Genomic DNA, 14,071 nt, shown 5'->3' with positions numbered 1-14,071 from the left:
TTCTATTTTGCATAATGTTCTAATTTATTGATAAGGTACAGATCATGGAATTGCCTTCATTTTGGAAGGTCAACTCCATTTTGATATCACCGTTTACCACCTGCACGTCTGTAAGGATATGAATTGATGATGGAATAGCTGAATTTGAGATTCTTACAGTGGTAGACCGTAGCTGGCTAAAAATCTGTATTACTGCAAATATCATAGAAGTCTGTGTTAGAAGTCTACACCATCAGAATCTGCTGTAATCAAGGCATCCCAGCCATATTTGATATGCAGATGTTTGTTCACGTAACTCTTGACATTAAGGTGACTATCAGTTATTAGTAATATCAAGGTGACTTTTTTGTATTTGGAAGTAGGGTTTGGAAAGTTAGTATTTAGTAGTTGAGATGCAGTCAGTGATTAGCTGAGGGATTTCAAAAGATAGGACAGATACGGTTAAACGTGATGGTCTACACTGTAGGCATTAATATCTGATCAAATCTTATCACAAAAGCACAGAACAGTTGGTTGGGAACCTCTGGAGGCCATATGGTCCAAGCCCTGCTCTAGCTGGGACATGCAGAGCAGGTTGCCCAAGACCACATTCAGGCAGCTTTTGAAGATCTCCAAGGAGAAGACTCTGGGCAATTTGTGCCACTGCTCCATCACCAACGCAATAAAGAAGAAGTACTTCCCAATATTAGATAGAGCATTTTGTGTCCCAGTTTGTACCCATTGCCTCTTGTTCTGGCACTGGGAACCACTGAAAAGTGCCTGACATCATCTTCAATGCATCCTCCCTTCGGTTTTCTATATACATTGCTGAGATGTGCCCCGAGACTCCTCTTCTTCAGGCTGAACTGTTCCAACTTCCTAAGCCTCTCTTCATAGGAGATATACTCCAGTCCCTTGAGGACCTTGCTGGTCCTTTGCTGGGCTCTTCCCAGTACGTGCATGTCTCTCTCATCCTATGCTACTTCATAGTGAAGGAAAAGCTATCCAAAATATTCAATAGAACTAATGGCATGCTTCGTCTCATCCTAAATAGATGCCTATGTCTGGCCAGTTGAGTTGCACTCTAAATCTGATAGAATATGTTAACTGAAGTTTTATAGATTGGAAGTATGACACCTGTTCTGCAACTGCCTGAAGAAAAGTGTGGTGGATCCCACTCACATTTTTATCATCCAATTGTTTTTGACCCAAGATAACTGGATGATTTAAAACTACATACTGACCAAGTGATGTCAATAGAGTACATATGAAATATATCCTTTTGTCCCTAACAGCTTTACCTTCGTATTTGGATCCTATCTTTATTTGTGCTATAGCTGTTTTGTCTTCTAACTCCAAAGATGTGGCTCATCCTTGTACTCAGATCATCTCTGAAATTTCTATTGCTCTTCTTTTGTGCAACTCTTCCTCATCTCTGCCTCTTTCTTTTGTCTTCTAAGTGTTCTGGGATATCTAAGTTAAAAAAAAAAACAAAAATAATAAAAAAATTGAAAATGCTAAGGAGAAAGAAAAACAAAAACAATGCAATCACACTGTTCTCCATTTCAGTTTACCCCAATGGTTACCAACAGACCCTAGACATAGATATTCACATCAGAGAGAACAAAATTAGCTACTTCATTAAGTGCCTTGGTTCTATTCAAACTGGTGCTGATTTACCAGTGGAACATCACTCCCTTCCCTTGGTATGGATGAGAAAAACATCCATACATGTTATAAAACTGGTTTGTAAAACAGCTGTGAAAACAAAATTCTAGATTAGTAAGTGAGCTGGTAAGAGAGCATGGAGTGAAGCTGAAGAATAATTTCATCCTTGCAGAACTCTTTAAATGGATGATCAGCTGTAAAAATGTGCTCATTCTCATAGTGAAAATAATAATCATTATGAAGACCATATCAACCAAAAATTAAATTAGAGAATGTCCTCTTAATTAGAGAATGTCCTCTTAAATGTTTGAAAATAGACGCCGTAAGCTAAGAAAGTAGTAGGTTGAGAACTGATGTAAATGTAGGTTCCATGTCTAAAAGATACTAATTCTTCCATTTTCTCTGGAATCTGTAATTTATCTTCTCACGACTAAATACAGTTTTAAAGTCATTAATGTGTGAATAATACAGGCAGCTGAAATTACGTGTTTTCATAGTGAATACAGAGAACTCTACAGATCTTTAAGTAGATATTCCAGTATAGCTCATGCAGGACACACTGATAGTTGTTCATAGAGATTTTTTTACTTTTTTTCCCAGGTTATGAGTCGTTTTCTATGATAAGTATATTTGCAGTTATCAAGAAAGAACAGACTATTCCTTTTGATAGTTTTAAAAGACTAAGACTAAAACGTTTTTTTTTTTTTATCCTTTTAGATAGGAAAAAATTAGAAGCCTGACCATCCTTTTTTTTTCTATGGAAAGGAAAACTGGAAAATGCAGAGGAAAGCCATCTCCTATAGTAATAGAAATGCATTATCAAGAATAAAGAATATGAACTTTTTGATCTAACAGATGAGTTTTTTGCTGAGTGAAACAGGTCAAAGATATATATATATTTATATTTCAGTTTCAACTTTCAATCCAGTATTTTCCCGTGACTAGAAGAGTAATTTAACATGGTGATCTCAGAATATCAAGTATAGTTGTGATGTCTCAGCAACAGCTGCTGAGAGAGTGGCACAGATCATTCCTTCCTCCAGCTCATAGAGAAGCAACACATTGTCTGAAGAAGGTAATGTAGAAACAACCAGGATTGGGATCATCTTCTTAAGTCTGATCACCCGGTTCTTTGCTTCTCCTTCATACTGGGAATATAGATCTAAGATGGCTGCTCCGAAAGAAATTCTGTTGTGTTCACCCATCACATCAGAGGCGGACGTTGGTGGTACAGCAGTAGAGGTGAAACCTTCCCACCAATATTCCATTACATGTCGTTGCTGTGTGACAGACGGCAGCAGAGGGGCAGTCTTGACAAAATGGTGTCTGACATGGAAGCATGGATAAAGCGAAGACGTGTGACTGAATTCCTCCATGTGGAAACAATGGTGCCCACTGACATTCATCAGCATTTGCTAAATGTTTATGGAGACCAAACAGTGGGTGTGAGCACAGTGAGGCAGTGGGTGGTGCCTTTCAGCACTGTCAACAATGACTGCAGGTCACGTCCACTGGTGCAGTTATTTATGAGCACAGTATGCAGGCTCCTCTTCACTGCTGACAGAAATGCATAGCTAATAGTGCTGACTACACTGAAAAATAGTTTTGTAGCTGAGAATTTGCTCTATCAAACTTCTTTGTATCTGTTCTAGTTTCCATGGAAATAAATATAAGACATTACTTTTGGAGCAACCTACATAAAAAGTATGGTATCTATTACTTGATTTCCCTTGACAGGCTAGGGGAAGGTCTTCTGAACAGTGGATTAAATTTGGACTTTCTGTAATCACAATAAAGTAGACTTATCTGGTCCACTGTAGTGTAGCCTTGTTCTATCATGACAACTCACAAAAATTATTGCTATATGTAAGAATATGATGCTCATCAGTTAGGATTAGTGCTCAAAACACTTTTTATAAAGGCAAGGCAAGGAAAGGCAAGGCAAGGAAAAGGCAAGGCAAGGCAAGGCAAGGCAAAGGCAAGGCAAAGGCAAGGCAAGGCAAGGCAAGGCAAGGAAAGGCAAGGAAAGGAAGAGCTAACTGCCAGCATAGGGTGGGGAAAGTGTCTTACTTGACTCAACATTAGACTTCAAATTTGACTGTGAATTCAATGTAGTCTGAACTACAACAGTGTTGTCTTCTGTAAAGGAAGGGGTGAAAACGGTAAGGAATCCTTACTGGGAGAAGTTATGTAGTTTCTTGGTGGTGGTGGTGGTTCCTGAACAGTTCCTTTGTGGGGAATCGTGTTCCTGTCAGCGTGTAGCTTAGCAAAAATGTGATAAAGTAGTTGAGGAAGTTATTTGAATGCCTTTCATTTTTTTCCTTATCTGAATTGTCCATAGGGCTTACTGATCTGACTGGTGATCCATAGATAAATTAATGACCTCTAGCAATAACCATGGTGATCCTAAAGATCAAAACTGTGCTGTGGTTTCTTGAGATCTCTTTAGACTGCCACTGGAAACAAAATTTATTTCATTTCCTAGGGATAGACAATGACAATATGATCCTTTTACATGGAATCTTAATTCACCTTGACCACTCCTCTCATGTCAATTCACAGATGGAGTTTTTTTCAGCTGAGAATCAGTGAATCTGAAATTGCAGATTCATGCAATTTTCATCTTTTCAGGTAGCCCCCACTAACAAAAGCTGGCACATGCACGCAGTCAATAGCCTTGTTGTTTAGATTGGTGTCACTGGAACAAAAGGCCTAGTTCCAGAAGTTTGCCTCCATTAGGATAGGTTGAATTCTACTGGATTTGTTCTGTTATTTAGTAGCAGCTGGTAGCTGGGGATCTTTTGGTATCATTATTCAAGTTTTGCTGTCAATAGACAAGGGTAATTCACTGGCAAACATTTTGTTTTGCCATCAAGCCTCTATGTCACCCTGGACTGCGTTAACTGTGCATCAGAAGGGGGGCATGGATGCATTTCTATCAATATTTCTACAGCAACACAATGAGGAATGATTTTTCTCTAGAAGGTCAAGAATTAACACAGGCACAGTGTACATTTTTTATTTTGGCATTAATAACTTTTATGTTGCAGCATTATATTAATTTTTCTTTTAAAGAAGGCCCAAATCCATGTCTAATGAAAATGATAAACTAATTAAATGCCAACCATGTTTGGGTATTTATGTCACCTTCACTCAATAAAATTCAACCGCCGATCACTTCTGTAGGAAGGAACTCTGTTCCTATATCTCTACCTTTTATTCTTTACCATCAGATCACTATTCAGCAGTAAGGAAAACACGTAAGCAAACGAGATACAATGACACTCCAGTGAATACTGCTACAAAGAGTTAAGCTGCTATCAAGTTGTACTGTTGGTGCAACCCAATAATGAGAAGCTACAAAAGCTATTCAAAGAAGAGCATACTTTTCATGAACATTGTTCTGGGCAAAAGCCCCAGGCAGAATCTTTTTAGGTAAAATATCCCTTTAAAGAATTCATCAAGAGGCATGTATCCAACCTGAAAAATTGTAGTCCAAATGGCTTAAACTCAGTGAAGATAACAACATAAAAGTATCTTATACTAGAAAGTGTCAAGCAACATTAACTGTAGGCATTACTACCTGTATTGCTTATAATAAAAACAGTATAACATAGCATGTAATGCACTCCCCAAAGACAATCTGAGATCAGCACAGGCATGCATAAACACTGCACAGCATAAAGATTTTCATAAAGTAAATAGAGGATGATTCCACTGCTCACAAATCGCATGGTTATGATTAGTTATACAGGTCATCCCTTGGGAGTGTAGGAGATACCATCTTTATATGTGACATCACAGTGTCATATGCTTTCGATGTAACACATACCCCAGGGAAGAAGCATATTTTTGAAAATGTGAAAAAACAGTACTGCAATTGTTGTTTTTACCATTTGTACCTATAAAGGCTGCTTTAACTAACCTGAGTGAGCTAGTTCAAAGTTCACACGAGACAGAGGCTGAAGAGTAATACCTGTAAAAAAACTCAGAACTACCAAGCATTATTTTGTATATGGATTTTCTACAACTACAAAGGCTGGAACACTGCCAGTTCCCAAGGGAATAGAGTTCTTATTAACAGCTTTGCAGAATTGCAAGGAAAAAGACTTGTCAACCATCAAAAATATACCACAGAAAGTATCACAAGTCCGCTGTATCACTGTTGAAAGTTTATAAGTCCAGACTGGAGAACAGTGACTGTTCATCTTCCAGTCTGTATTCAGAGAATTTGTCATGTGGAACACATCAAGAAAACTGGAGGTGGTGTCACAGAATAAATTTTCCTGCTTCTGCATGAAACAGGAGAACCTGAGGGCCCAGGGTCTACTCCAAATCCTATTTACTTGTTAGTTCTTGAGTATACTTGGAATGTACTGAAGGAAATTGTTGGTAAGTTTCATGTACTATGAGGAAACAGATTTATTTTTTTACATTTTATATTCCATAAGTCAGGTGACCAAAATCTCATTGACTTCAAAGGGTCAAAGTTTTATATAGAAGCTTCTAAATGTCAGCAAATATAATTTTACTACTTTACTCTTGGACAAAGAATGTACTGTATTGAAGAGGAAATAAACTTGAAAGGGTTTTATTTAAGTTTTTTTTGCAGAGTGTAAGTTTCAGAGCAGACAGTGGAATCACCATTATCTTTTACCAGATTCCTGACATTTTGTTTTCAGTGTTACAAGACTGACATCACCTCTGGCTCTTGACTTGTCTGATCCTAGGCTTGTGTTTGTGTGCAATCTTGCTCTTCTTTTATTTTTTGTTAGGAGGCAAGTGTTATCATGTATGTACTAATGCCTATCATCCTGTAGATCTGACTGTTTCAGGCACCTGTTTTTCTTTTAATATTGACGAGCAGCTCCCATAAAAGAAGGAATGTTTATTTAGTGGTTGAAATAAAGCATGAGAAAAAAAGGGGATTTTAGGAACACCGAAGAGCTTAAGCACATAGTTTGTTTAGTTTTGGTTAAGGCCCAGATGGAACCAATCCAATACATAGGGATAGACAGAAATAACATAGTGATGTTGATAGTCACCAAATGGCTTCTCACAACTCTCCATCACCCCAGACCCAAGGACAGGCAACCTCTAATAACTGACACAATCAACTCTGAAAGAGTATTTCAAGTCAAATAACCCGACTTACATGGGTGAGTTTAAATGGGGATATCAATTAAAGTTAAGGGAATCCTCATCCACAGAAGGTCAACTTGGGTGTTCAGATGTATGCTTCTGTTACCTAGCAGAAATGGAAAGTGAAGGTGTACTTCAAAACCCGAAGGTCAATTATGTTCAGTACCTTTCATACAGTTCAGATATATTATATTAAGGACAGATCCAAATACAGATTGAAAAAATATTCAAAGGCACACCCACATTTGTTACAGCCACATTCCTATTACATTGTGTAAGAAGAAAACAATATCTGGCAAAAATAAAATAAACAGAGGCACATGAATGAAACAGAATTTGCTACAATAATTTCATATTTATCTGACATTCTAAGGTCTGTTAAAATATGTGCTTGGTGTTATCATGAAGATGTGACATCAGGAAATATAATACTAGCTTACTTACAGAAAGCTGAAGAGGAGAACAGCTGTAAATATGTCCTCAGCAGAGATGAAATAATGCAATAGTTGGTGAAGATAAATATATATTTTTTTCAAAGTTCTCTTTCCACCTTATTATTTATTCTGTTCCAGAGAAGTCTTTGCTAGCTTTCATTGTGGTTCTTTTTTCAGTAACATAAAAGACAATTACATGCCTTATGATGAAAATGTAGCAGTCAATAAGGCACATCAGTGTTAAGTAGGTTTATTTTCTGTGCAACTAGTAAGGAGAATTTTCAAACATGTCAGCTGATTTGGAATCTCAGGGGATGAAGGAAATTTATGAAGGTGAAGATTAATATCCATTCTCTACGCTATTCCTGATACAAAGAAAAATATTCAAGAGTGTTTGCATTCAGATGAGTGTTAGGATCCTTGGGTTTTGAAGAGCTGCCTAATGTAAGAATTTTGTTTGACATTTTAGTATTTTAGAGAAAATATTTTTTCTTTTCAGTGGAACATAAACTTTAAAGCAAGACATCTATGCACATGTGCAGATTTTCCCCTCCACTATAAATAGTCTTCAACATGTAAACTAATGCTCTGCTGATTCAGGCTTCCTGAAGAAATCCAATTTCTATTTAAGTCTTGTTAGACAATTATAAATGCTTTTGGGAAATGAAAACAAAAATAAAGAGTCTCCACGTGCATATTATTTCAGAAAAATAAACCCCATTCCTGAAGAAGAAGAAAACAATCCTGATAATCGATGGAATTTCTAGTTCTCATTGTTAAGAGTCCAGCAAGGGAAAGGTTGGTAGGAGATTAAAATACTTGGCTTATTGTTAATGGTAATCAAGTGATTTACGCAAAATCTGACAGGTCAGTAAGTCAGCTTCATGATAATTCCTGTTATTTCTTGGGGTGCTCATTTAAAATTTTCCTTCTGATTGTGTCTTCCTTGGTTCTAGCTCTGAGACCCTGCCATTTGTGAAACAAATGCTGTAATCTAGATTCAGAGTTTGTTTAAATTTGCTGTTATCTCTTTTCTCCTGCATGCTATGGGATCAAACAAATGGATCCTCACAGTTTCTTGGGTACTGCTTCTTTGTCTGTTGACAGTAGTAATCACAGATTTTAAAAAGACTTAAGATTGGTCAGCTTTGACTTCCATTTCAACTAACAGTCCCAATCAAATCTCACTGTGAATAGAATTTTCCTAAATTTTGAGGGCCTTACATGTTCCTTAAGGAGCTATTTCTTGTTTCCTGGCTTTTGCTGCTGGCTGTTATTCTTACTTAAATGGCATGAAATTCACTTAATCTTTTCACTTTTAAGTGAAATTCCAATTTTTGGATTCTACACTGAGCAAAACTTATTTTTTTTCCTGCCCAGATACTTTCTTCCTATTCACTTTAGACTGCAGCATCTTGAACAGGAAGTGACTATTGGTTTGATCTAAGGAGTAAAGCCTATAAAATCCCAGAGACACTGTTCTGTAAGGTTCGCCAACAATGCCATGTAAACCCATTCTACCACTACAGTAGATGTTTTTACTCAGAAAGCATGTCTTAATTTAGTTTCCTAAGTTCAAGTAGTTTAGAGGAGAAATCTGTTACTCTTTTCACAAACCTAACTGAAGCATTCAATGTTGAAAAATCCTTTTCAAGTCCTTTTTGGTATAGATAATTTGTAGCTAAGACTCCTCTCACCTGGCTTTTTTATACTCTTGCTATAGGGCTATTGTCCACACTACCAAGGTACTAAACATATATATTCCAAAGAGCCTTGGTATTTCTTGTTTCTCAGAGTGTGAATAATGTCAAATTTGCTCTTTGGAGATATACTGTTGATCTTTCCTTTCTCTTTAGACATATTTTACAAGTGCCGGTGTGCACAACATGTTTGGCGACACATTCAAGCTATTTCACAAGATAATGCATTCACAGAAAATAATGACACTTGGCAAAAAAGTCTGTTCATTTTTTCTGATATTTTCCCTGGAGACTCTGCTAACCCATCCAGTGAAGCAGCAATGCCCACAGAATGCACTCCTAGATTGGAAGTCAACCTTTCAAATGTGTCAAAGTCCATTTTTTTTCTTCTAATTAAGTGGAATCCCATACTCCTGGAGCAACCAGTACTGAAAGAACCAATCTTCTAAAACTTAATGACATTCACAGATAGTTCCACTATATTTTCAGTGGGCCTCAAGTAAGGCTGACATTCCGTGCACGCTGCTGTCAAGTACTTGCATCCAGAGAAGGCCATGAAGATGATCAGGAACACTTATCCTCTGAAGAAAAGCTGAGGGAGCTGGTCTTGTTTAGACTGGAGAAGACAAAGGTCTGAGAAGACCTGATTGCAGCCTTCCAGTACTTAAAAAGAACTTATAAACAACAGATGATAGACTTTTTGCATGATCTGTTAGTGATAGGACAAAAGGAAATGGTTCTAAACTGAAAATGGGAGATTTAGGTTAGGTATTAGGATAAAAATTCTTACTCAGAGTGTGGTGAGACACTGGAACAGACTGCTGAGAGAAGTGGATGACCCATTTGTGAGGGTTCAAGGATAGGTTGGATGCGATCTTGGGCAGTCTGATCTGGTGAGTGGAAACCCTGTCCACAACAAGGGGTTGGAACTGGACTGTCTTTCAATCCCTTTCAACCCAAGCCATTCTATGTATGTGCAATTCTATGACTCTCCTCCTTATCCACAGTAAGTCTGACTCTGGCTAAAGCACTTCACAACTTCCACAAAATTGATTTGACTGCTTTTGTTGTAGGATTCTGTAATAACAATTTAGAGGATGTTCTTTCAAGCAATACACATTCAGTTTCAGTGATCCTCTGTCACAAAATAAACATATGAAGCTAATATCGTAAAATACATAGGCCATATTGACTATATAAACATATATATTCATATATTGTATTGGTTTCAAAACCACAACAAAATGAGAATCTTCCTCAATTAGCACACCAGCATAATGCTCTGATGGAAAGAGATGCTAAGTGACAATCTAACTCGAAAGGTGACTCTTTTGCTGGAAGCCAGTGCTAGCAACAAAGTTTGAATCAATCTCATCATTGTATCTCAAGAATGAAATGTCACCAAGATCTAGAGTCTCCTACCTACAGTTCATCTAGTTGATTTTTGGCTCTGAAAATTGAAACTAAACCATAGTAATCCATAAAAATGATTTCTTACAATCTGCAAAATTCTTTGAGGATATGAACACAGCAAAGTGGGAAAAATAAACTATACGAACAGCTCACAATCATTCCATCATACTGTTGCAGGTCCAAACTGGAATCATCCTACTGATCAGTCTACATGGCTTTGGTGATATCAAGGGTAGCAAATATGTTGGAACCATCTTATTTGTGCTGCTAGCTGGTCCAGTCTTCTCACATGAGTCAGGCTGAGGTACCACCACCTATCAAGCCTCTTGGAGAAACTGGATCTCTTCTATCAATGCTACCAATGTGATAATTCTCAGGTCAATTCTATAAACACAGCTTCAGTCAAATTAATCAGTCGCATATACAAAATCGTCAAGTAGATAGCCTGTACAAATAAAGTGTTTCTTCCCTGAATTTGCTTAATTTGTTTTTAATTACCAAACCAAAGTCCACTTCCTACAAAAACAGAGTTGTTGTTATTGTTATTATTATTATTATTATTATTATTGCAATTCTTTGGCATTTTCTTTTGTCAACTGTTAAAAAAATATATTAACATTTTGTATGGGAACTGCTGAGTCACGGCCTGAACCTCTGATTGATCACCTGAGGCGAGCCATGAGTCAGCCAGAGGAGCACAGGTGAAGGCAATTCACCTGGGGGGGAGCCAGGCTCCAGCCCTCCTAGACCTATTTAAGAGCTGGCTACGAGAGGGGAAGGATCTCTTCTGGAGATTACCTCTCTTGGTGTTTGGTGGTGAGCTCAGCTGAAGGGTAAGCTCTTCCACCTATTTTTTTTTTTTTTTTTTTGTGATCATTGTCTACTTTGCCTAACTCTCTTGATTGTATTGTGATTATAACATCTTGATATCTATTGATAATACACATTTATACAACCCAAACAAATTCTAAGCACAGCTACTTGAACTCCATACATGGAATTTCAGGTTTAAAAAAAAAAAAAAATTAAATAAATTGATTAGTACTGACTTTTCCCTTTTGCCTTCTAAGTAGTGGGAAAAAAAAAAAAAAAAAGTACTGTGGCATTATTAGTAATGTATGGAGACATGATAATTAATGCAATACAATGAGTTCCTTTAGCTTTGCAGGTGCCAAAAAGCAACCTGGAGAGATTATTCAAGAATACTTGCTGTATTCAGTTTTATTGCAGTAAAACTGTATGATGTAACTGCCTTTCATTTTACTGTATTTCAGAAATTGTACTTGTCCTCTTTCTCTCTTCTGAGATTCTTGACTATATTTAAACTGATGCTCAAAATACCACATGTATTACTACACATGTACAGAGGATATTTTAAAAAATTGTGAAAGTCAGGAACTCTATGTTGCCTTAATTGGACACTTTTATAGGCATTATGATACTGACTTCAGTCATTGAATAACATATTTTTGGTTGGTTTTGTTTTTCTTCTTTTTTCTAAAAGGCAACTTCAGTAGTAACTTCCCTTCATCTCAGAATTCTTGTTTAGCACAGATCTTTTTATTTGCAGTTTTCTAGAGAAATAAACAAGCAAACAAAAGTCCAAGATATGTAGCATCATATGGATGGCACTATTATCAGTCATTAGCAGAGATATATTTTTTTAGAGAAAGGAGATTGCTGACACTGAGTAGCAGTTAATAGTAGTGAGATATCCACCTCCATATGGCTGACAAGTAGAGAGTAAAGAGGGCATAAATTCAGGATTAGTGTAAGCAGATCTAACACCATACAGTCAAAAAAATACTTGGGACCACTGGCATTCCCATCTGTCTCTGCTGCGGCTTGCACCCTTTTAACTTCCCTTGGCATGTAACCATGTAGCAACACCATACTTCAGACCAGCTTGCTCATCTTACTGCAAACTGCCTCTTGCATACTTGGATCTATGGCCAGCATCACCTCTTCCTGTGGGTCCATAATCCTCAGTGCTGAAGCAAGCAAAGGACATCCAGAGGCAGGAGGGAATACCTTCATCCTTTGCAGGGGCAGTGTGCTCTTAAAGTCCACTTAAGCCAAATATAAAAGCACATCTTTAGATATCTGCCCACTACTGGTTTTCACAAGTACTTGCTGACAGCAGAAGAATGTTAACAGTCAAGAAATTTGGGTTCAGGTCCAATCTCTATCTGAGTGTGTTCTGAGTTAGAGAATTTTCCTCTGTTCACCACAACTGGATCCCCATCCCCTCAAATTTGTCTTGCCAGTCTTCTTTCTTTTTAGTCCTAAGATAGTCTCTCTGTCATTAACTTCTTGCAAATTAATATATGTCTTCAGTTTCAAGATTCTTCTCACAGTTCCAGCCTCCCCGCTCCTCCGCTCCTGTTATAATCAGTTTTTAGCAGTGGCTCATAACCCTGGTGAGTATGCTTTGCCATTCCCTGGCTGCCCTTGTTCCCTGCTCCCTGTTCTGTTTAATTCTCTTCGAAGACAAGCACAATTAATCTCTTCTCCCATTCCCACTATCAATTGCCATCAGCTGTTTGTCTGTTTCCTTGCCATCTCCCAGTTTTTCATGCTCCAAACCAGAACTCTTGTCTCAGTTTTTTTCATGTAGTTCATCTCAGGGTCTCCTTCAACTTTCTGTTTCAGATTTCCCATTCCCTACCTATCTTAGCCCCAAATCTTCCTTTCCTGAAGCTGATTTCTTTTCTAAATTTGCCAATAACAGTGTTTCCCAGTTTCCAAGATCTACCCAAATTCCCCAAGTCCAAGCTTTTGATAACAGTTTGCATTTCAGATATTTTCCTTTTCTTTCTACATTTTGTATAGATTATTTCCCCAGTACTGACGTGGCAATAGAAGAACACTGAGACCATGAAGAAGGGTCTTCCTGTGTTCAACTCCAGTGCTTGCTCCTACAGCAATCTGGAGTGGCAGCAGCAAGTCCAGCTCAACATCTTGGTGAGGAAAGACTCTGAAGAGATCACAGGTGCCACTGTGACCAGGCATTTCTGAACACGTGCAAAGAATGGGTTTCACTTATCATGCTGGTAGTTCATCAGGGAGATTACAAAAGGCTCGTCCTTGACAGAGAGCCTATTCTGCTGCCAAATTTTAAGTCTTTCATCCACATCATTAAATACACAGCAGCTTCTGAACAAAATGATTAAGTACTTTAAGCAGGATCACAACCATTTAAAATAAATGTATTCAAAAGATAGCACCACTAAACACCCTGACTTTATCAGATATTCTTGACATGAGATCACCTGACTGAATCTTAACATGGGAGAAAATTAACTTTTACACCAACTGGTTATGTTCCTATCAGTTGTATAGACACGTAACGTAACATTCACTCTTACAAGGAAATTATTTACTTGGGAAATGAAAGAGTGCTTACTTTTGGTAGCCTGATGAATGATACCTTATGTGATATTTTCTGTTAGAGTCTCTCTAATGACCTGTAAACTTGTTAAATGATTTCAAATAAATTTAAAGGAAGGATTGAGTTCACATTGTTCCCTAAAATGTAGTGGAAGTCAGCAGCAAGGTGGCAAATGCAATCATATTACCACTGTGGAGAAGTCATGCTATTGGCTTGGGGTATGGGCTTTCAGGGACTGAAACCAATAGAGAAGCCAGCTTTCTTAGCACTTCCCTTGCTCATGAAAGAACTCGTTCCTATACAGCTTCACCCACACCTCAAGTCATACACATTAAATTTTAAAA

At 37.6% G+C, this 14,071-nt stretch overlaps 2 long non-coding RNA genes across 2 annotated transcripts in view; one reads left to right on the top strand and one right to left on the bottom strand.

Moving 5' to 3' along the window:
• Nucleotides 1-6,806: 6,806 nt before the first annotated feature.
• LOC125690315 (uncharacterized) overlaps nucleotides 6,807-14,071 on the bottom strand; it is a 131,864-nt gene continuing 124,599 nt past the window's right edge. The window contains exon 5 of the long non-coding RNA XR_007375612.1: nucleotides 6,807-6,895. This is a non-coding gene — a long non-coding RNA (uncharacterized LOC125690315). The remainder of the gene's footprint in view (nucleotides 6,896-14,071) is intronic.
• On the top strand, nucleotides 11,113-13,846 carry LOC125690313 (uncharacterized). Its single transcript, XR_007375610.1, has 3 exons — nucleotides 11,113-11,169; nucleotides 12,674-12,756; nucleotides 13,169-13,846. It is a non-coding gene; the product is annotated as an uncharacterized LOC125690313 (long non-coding RNA).

This window comes from Lagopus muta, chromosome 3 (assembly GCF_023343835.1).
Source record: "Lagopus muta isolate bLagMut1 chromosome 3, bLagMut1 primary, whole genome shotgun sequence".
Lineage (NCBI taxonomy): Eukaryota > Metazoa > Chordata > Aves > Galliformes > Phasianidae > Lagopus > Lagopus muta.
This window is presented reverse-complemented; position numbering and strand designations above follow the sequence as displayed.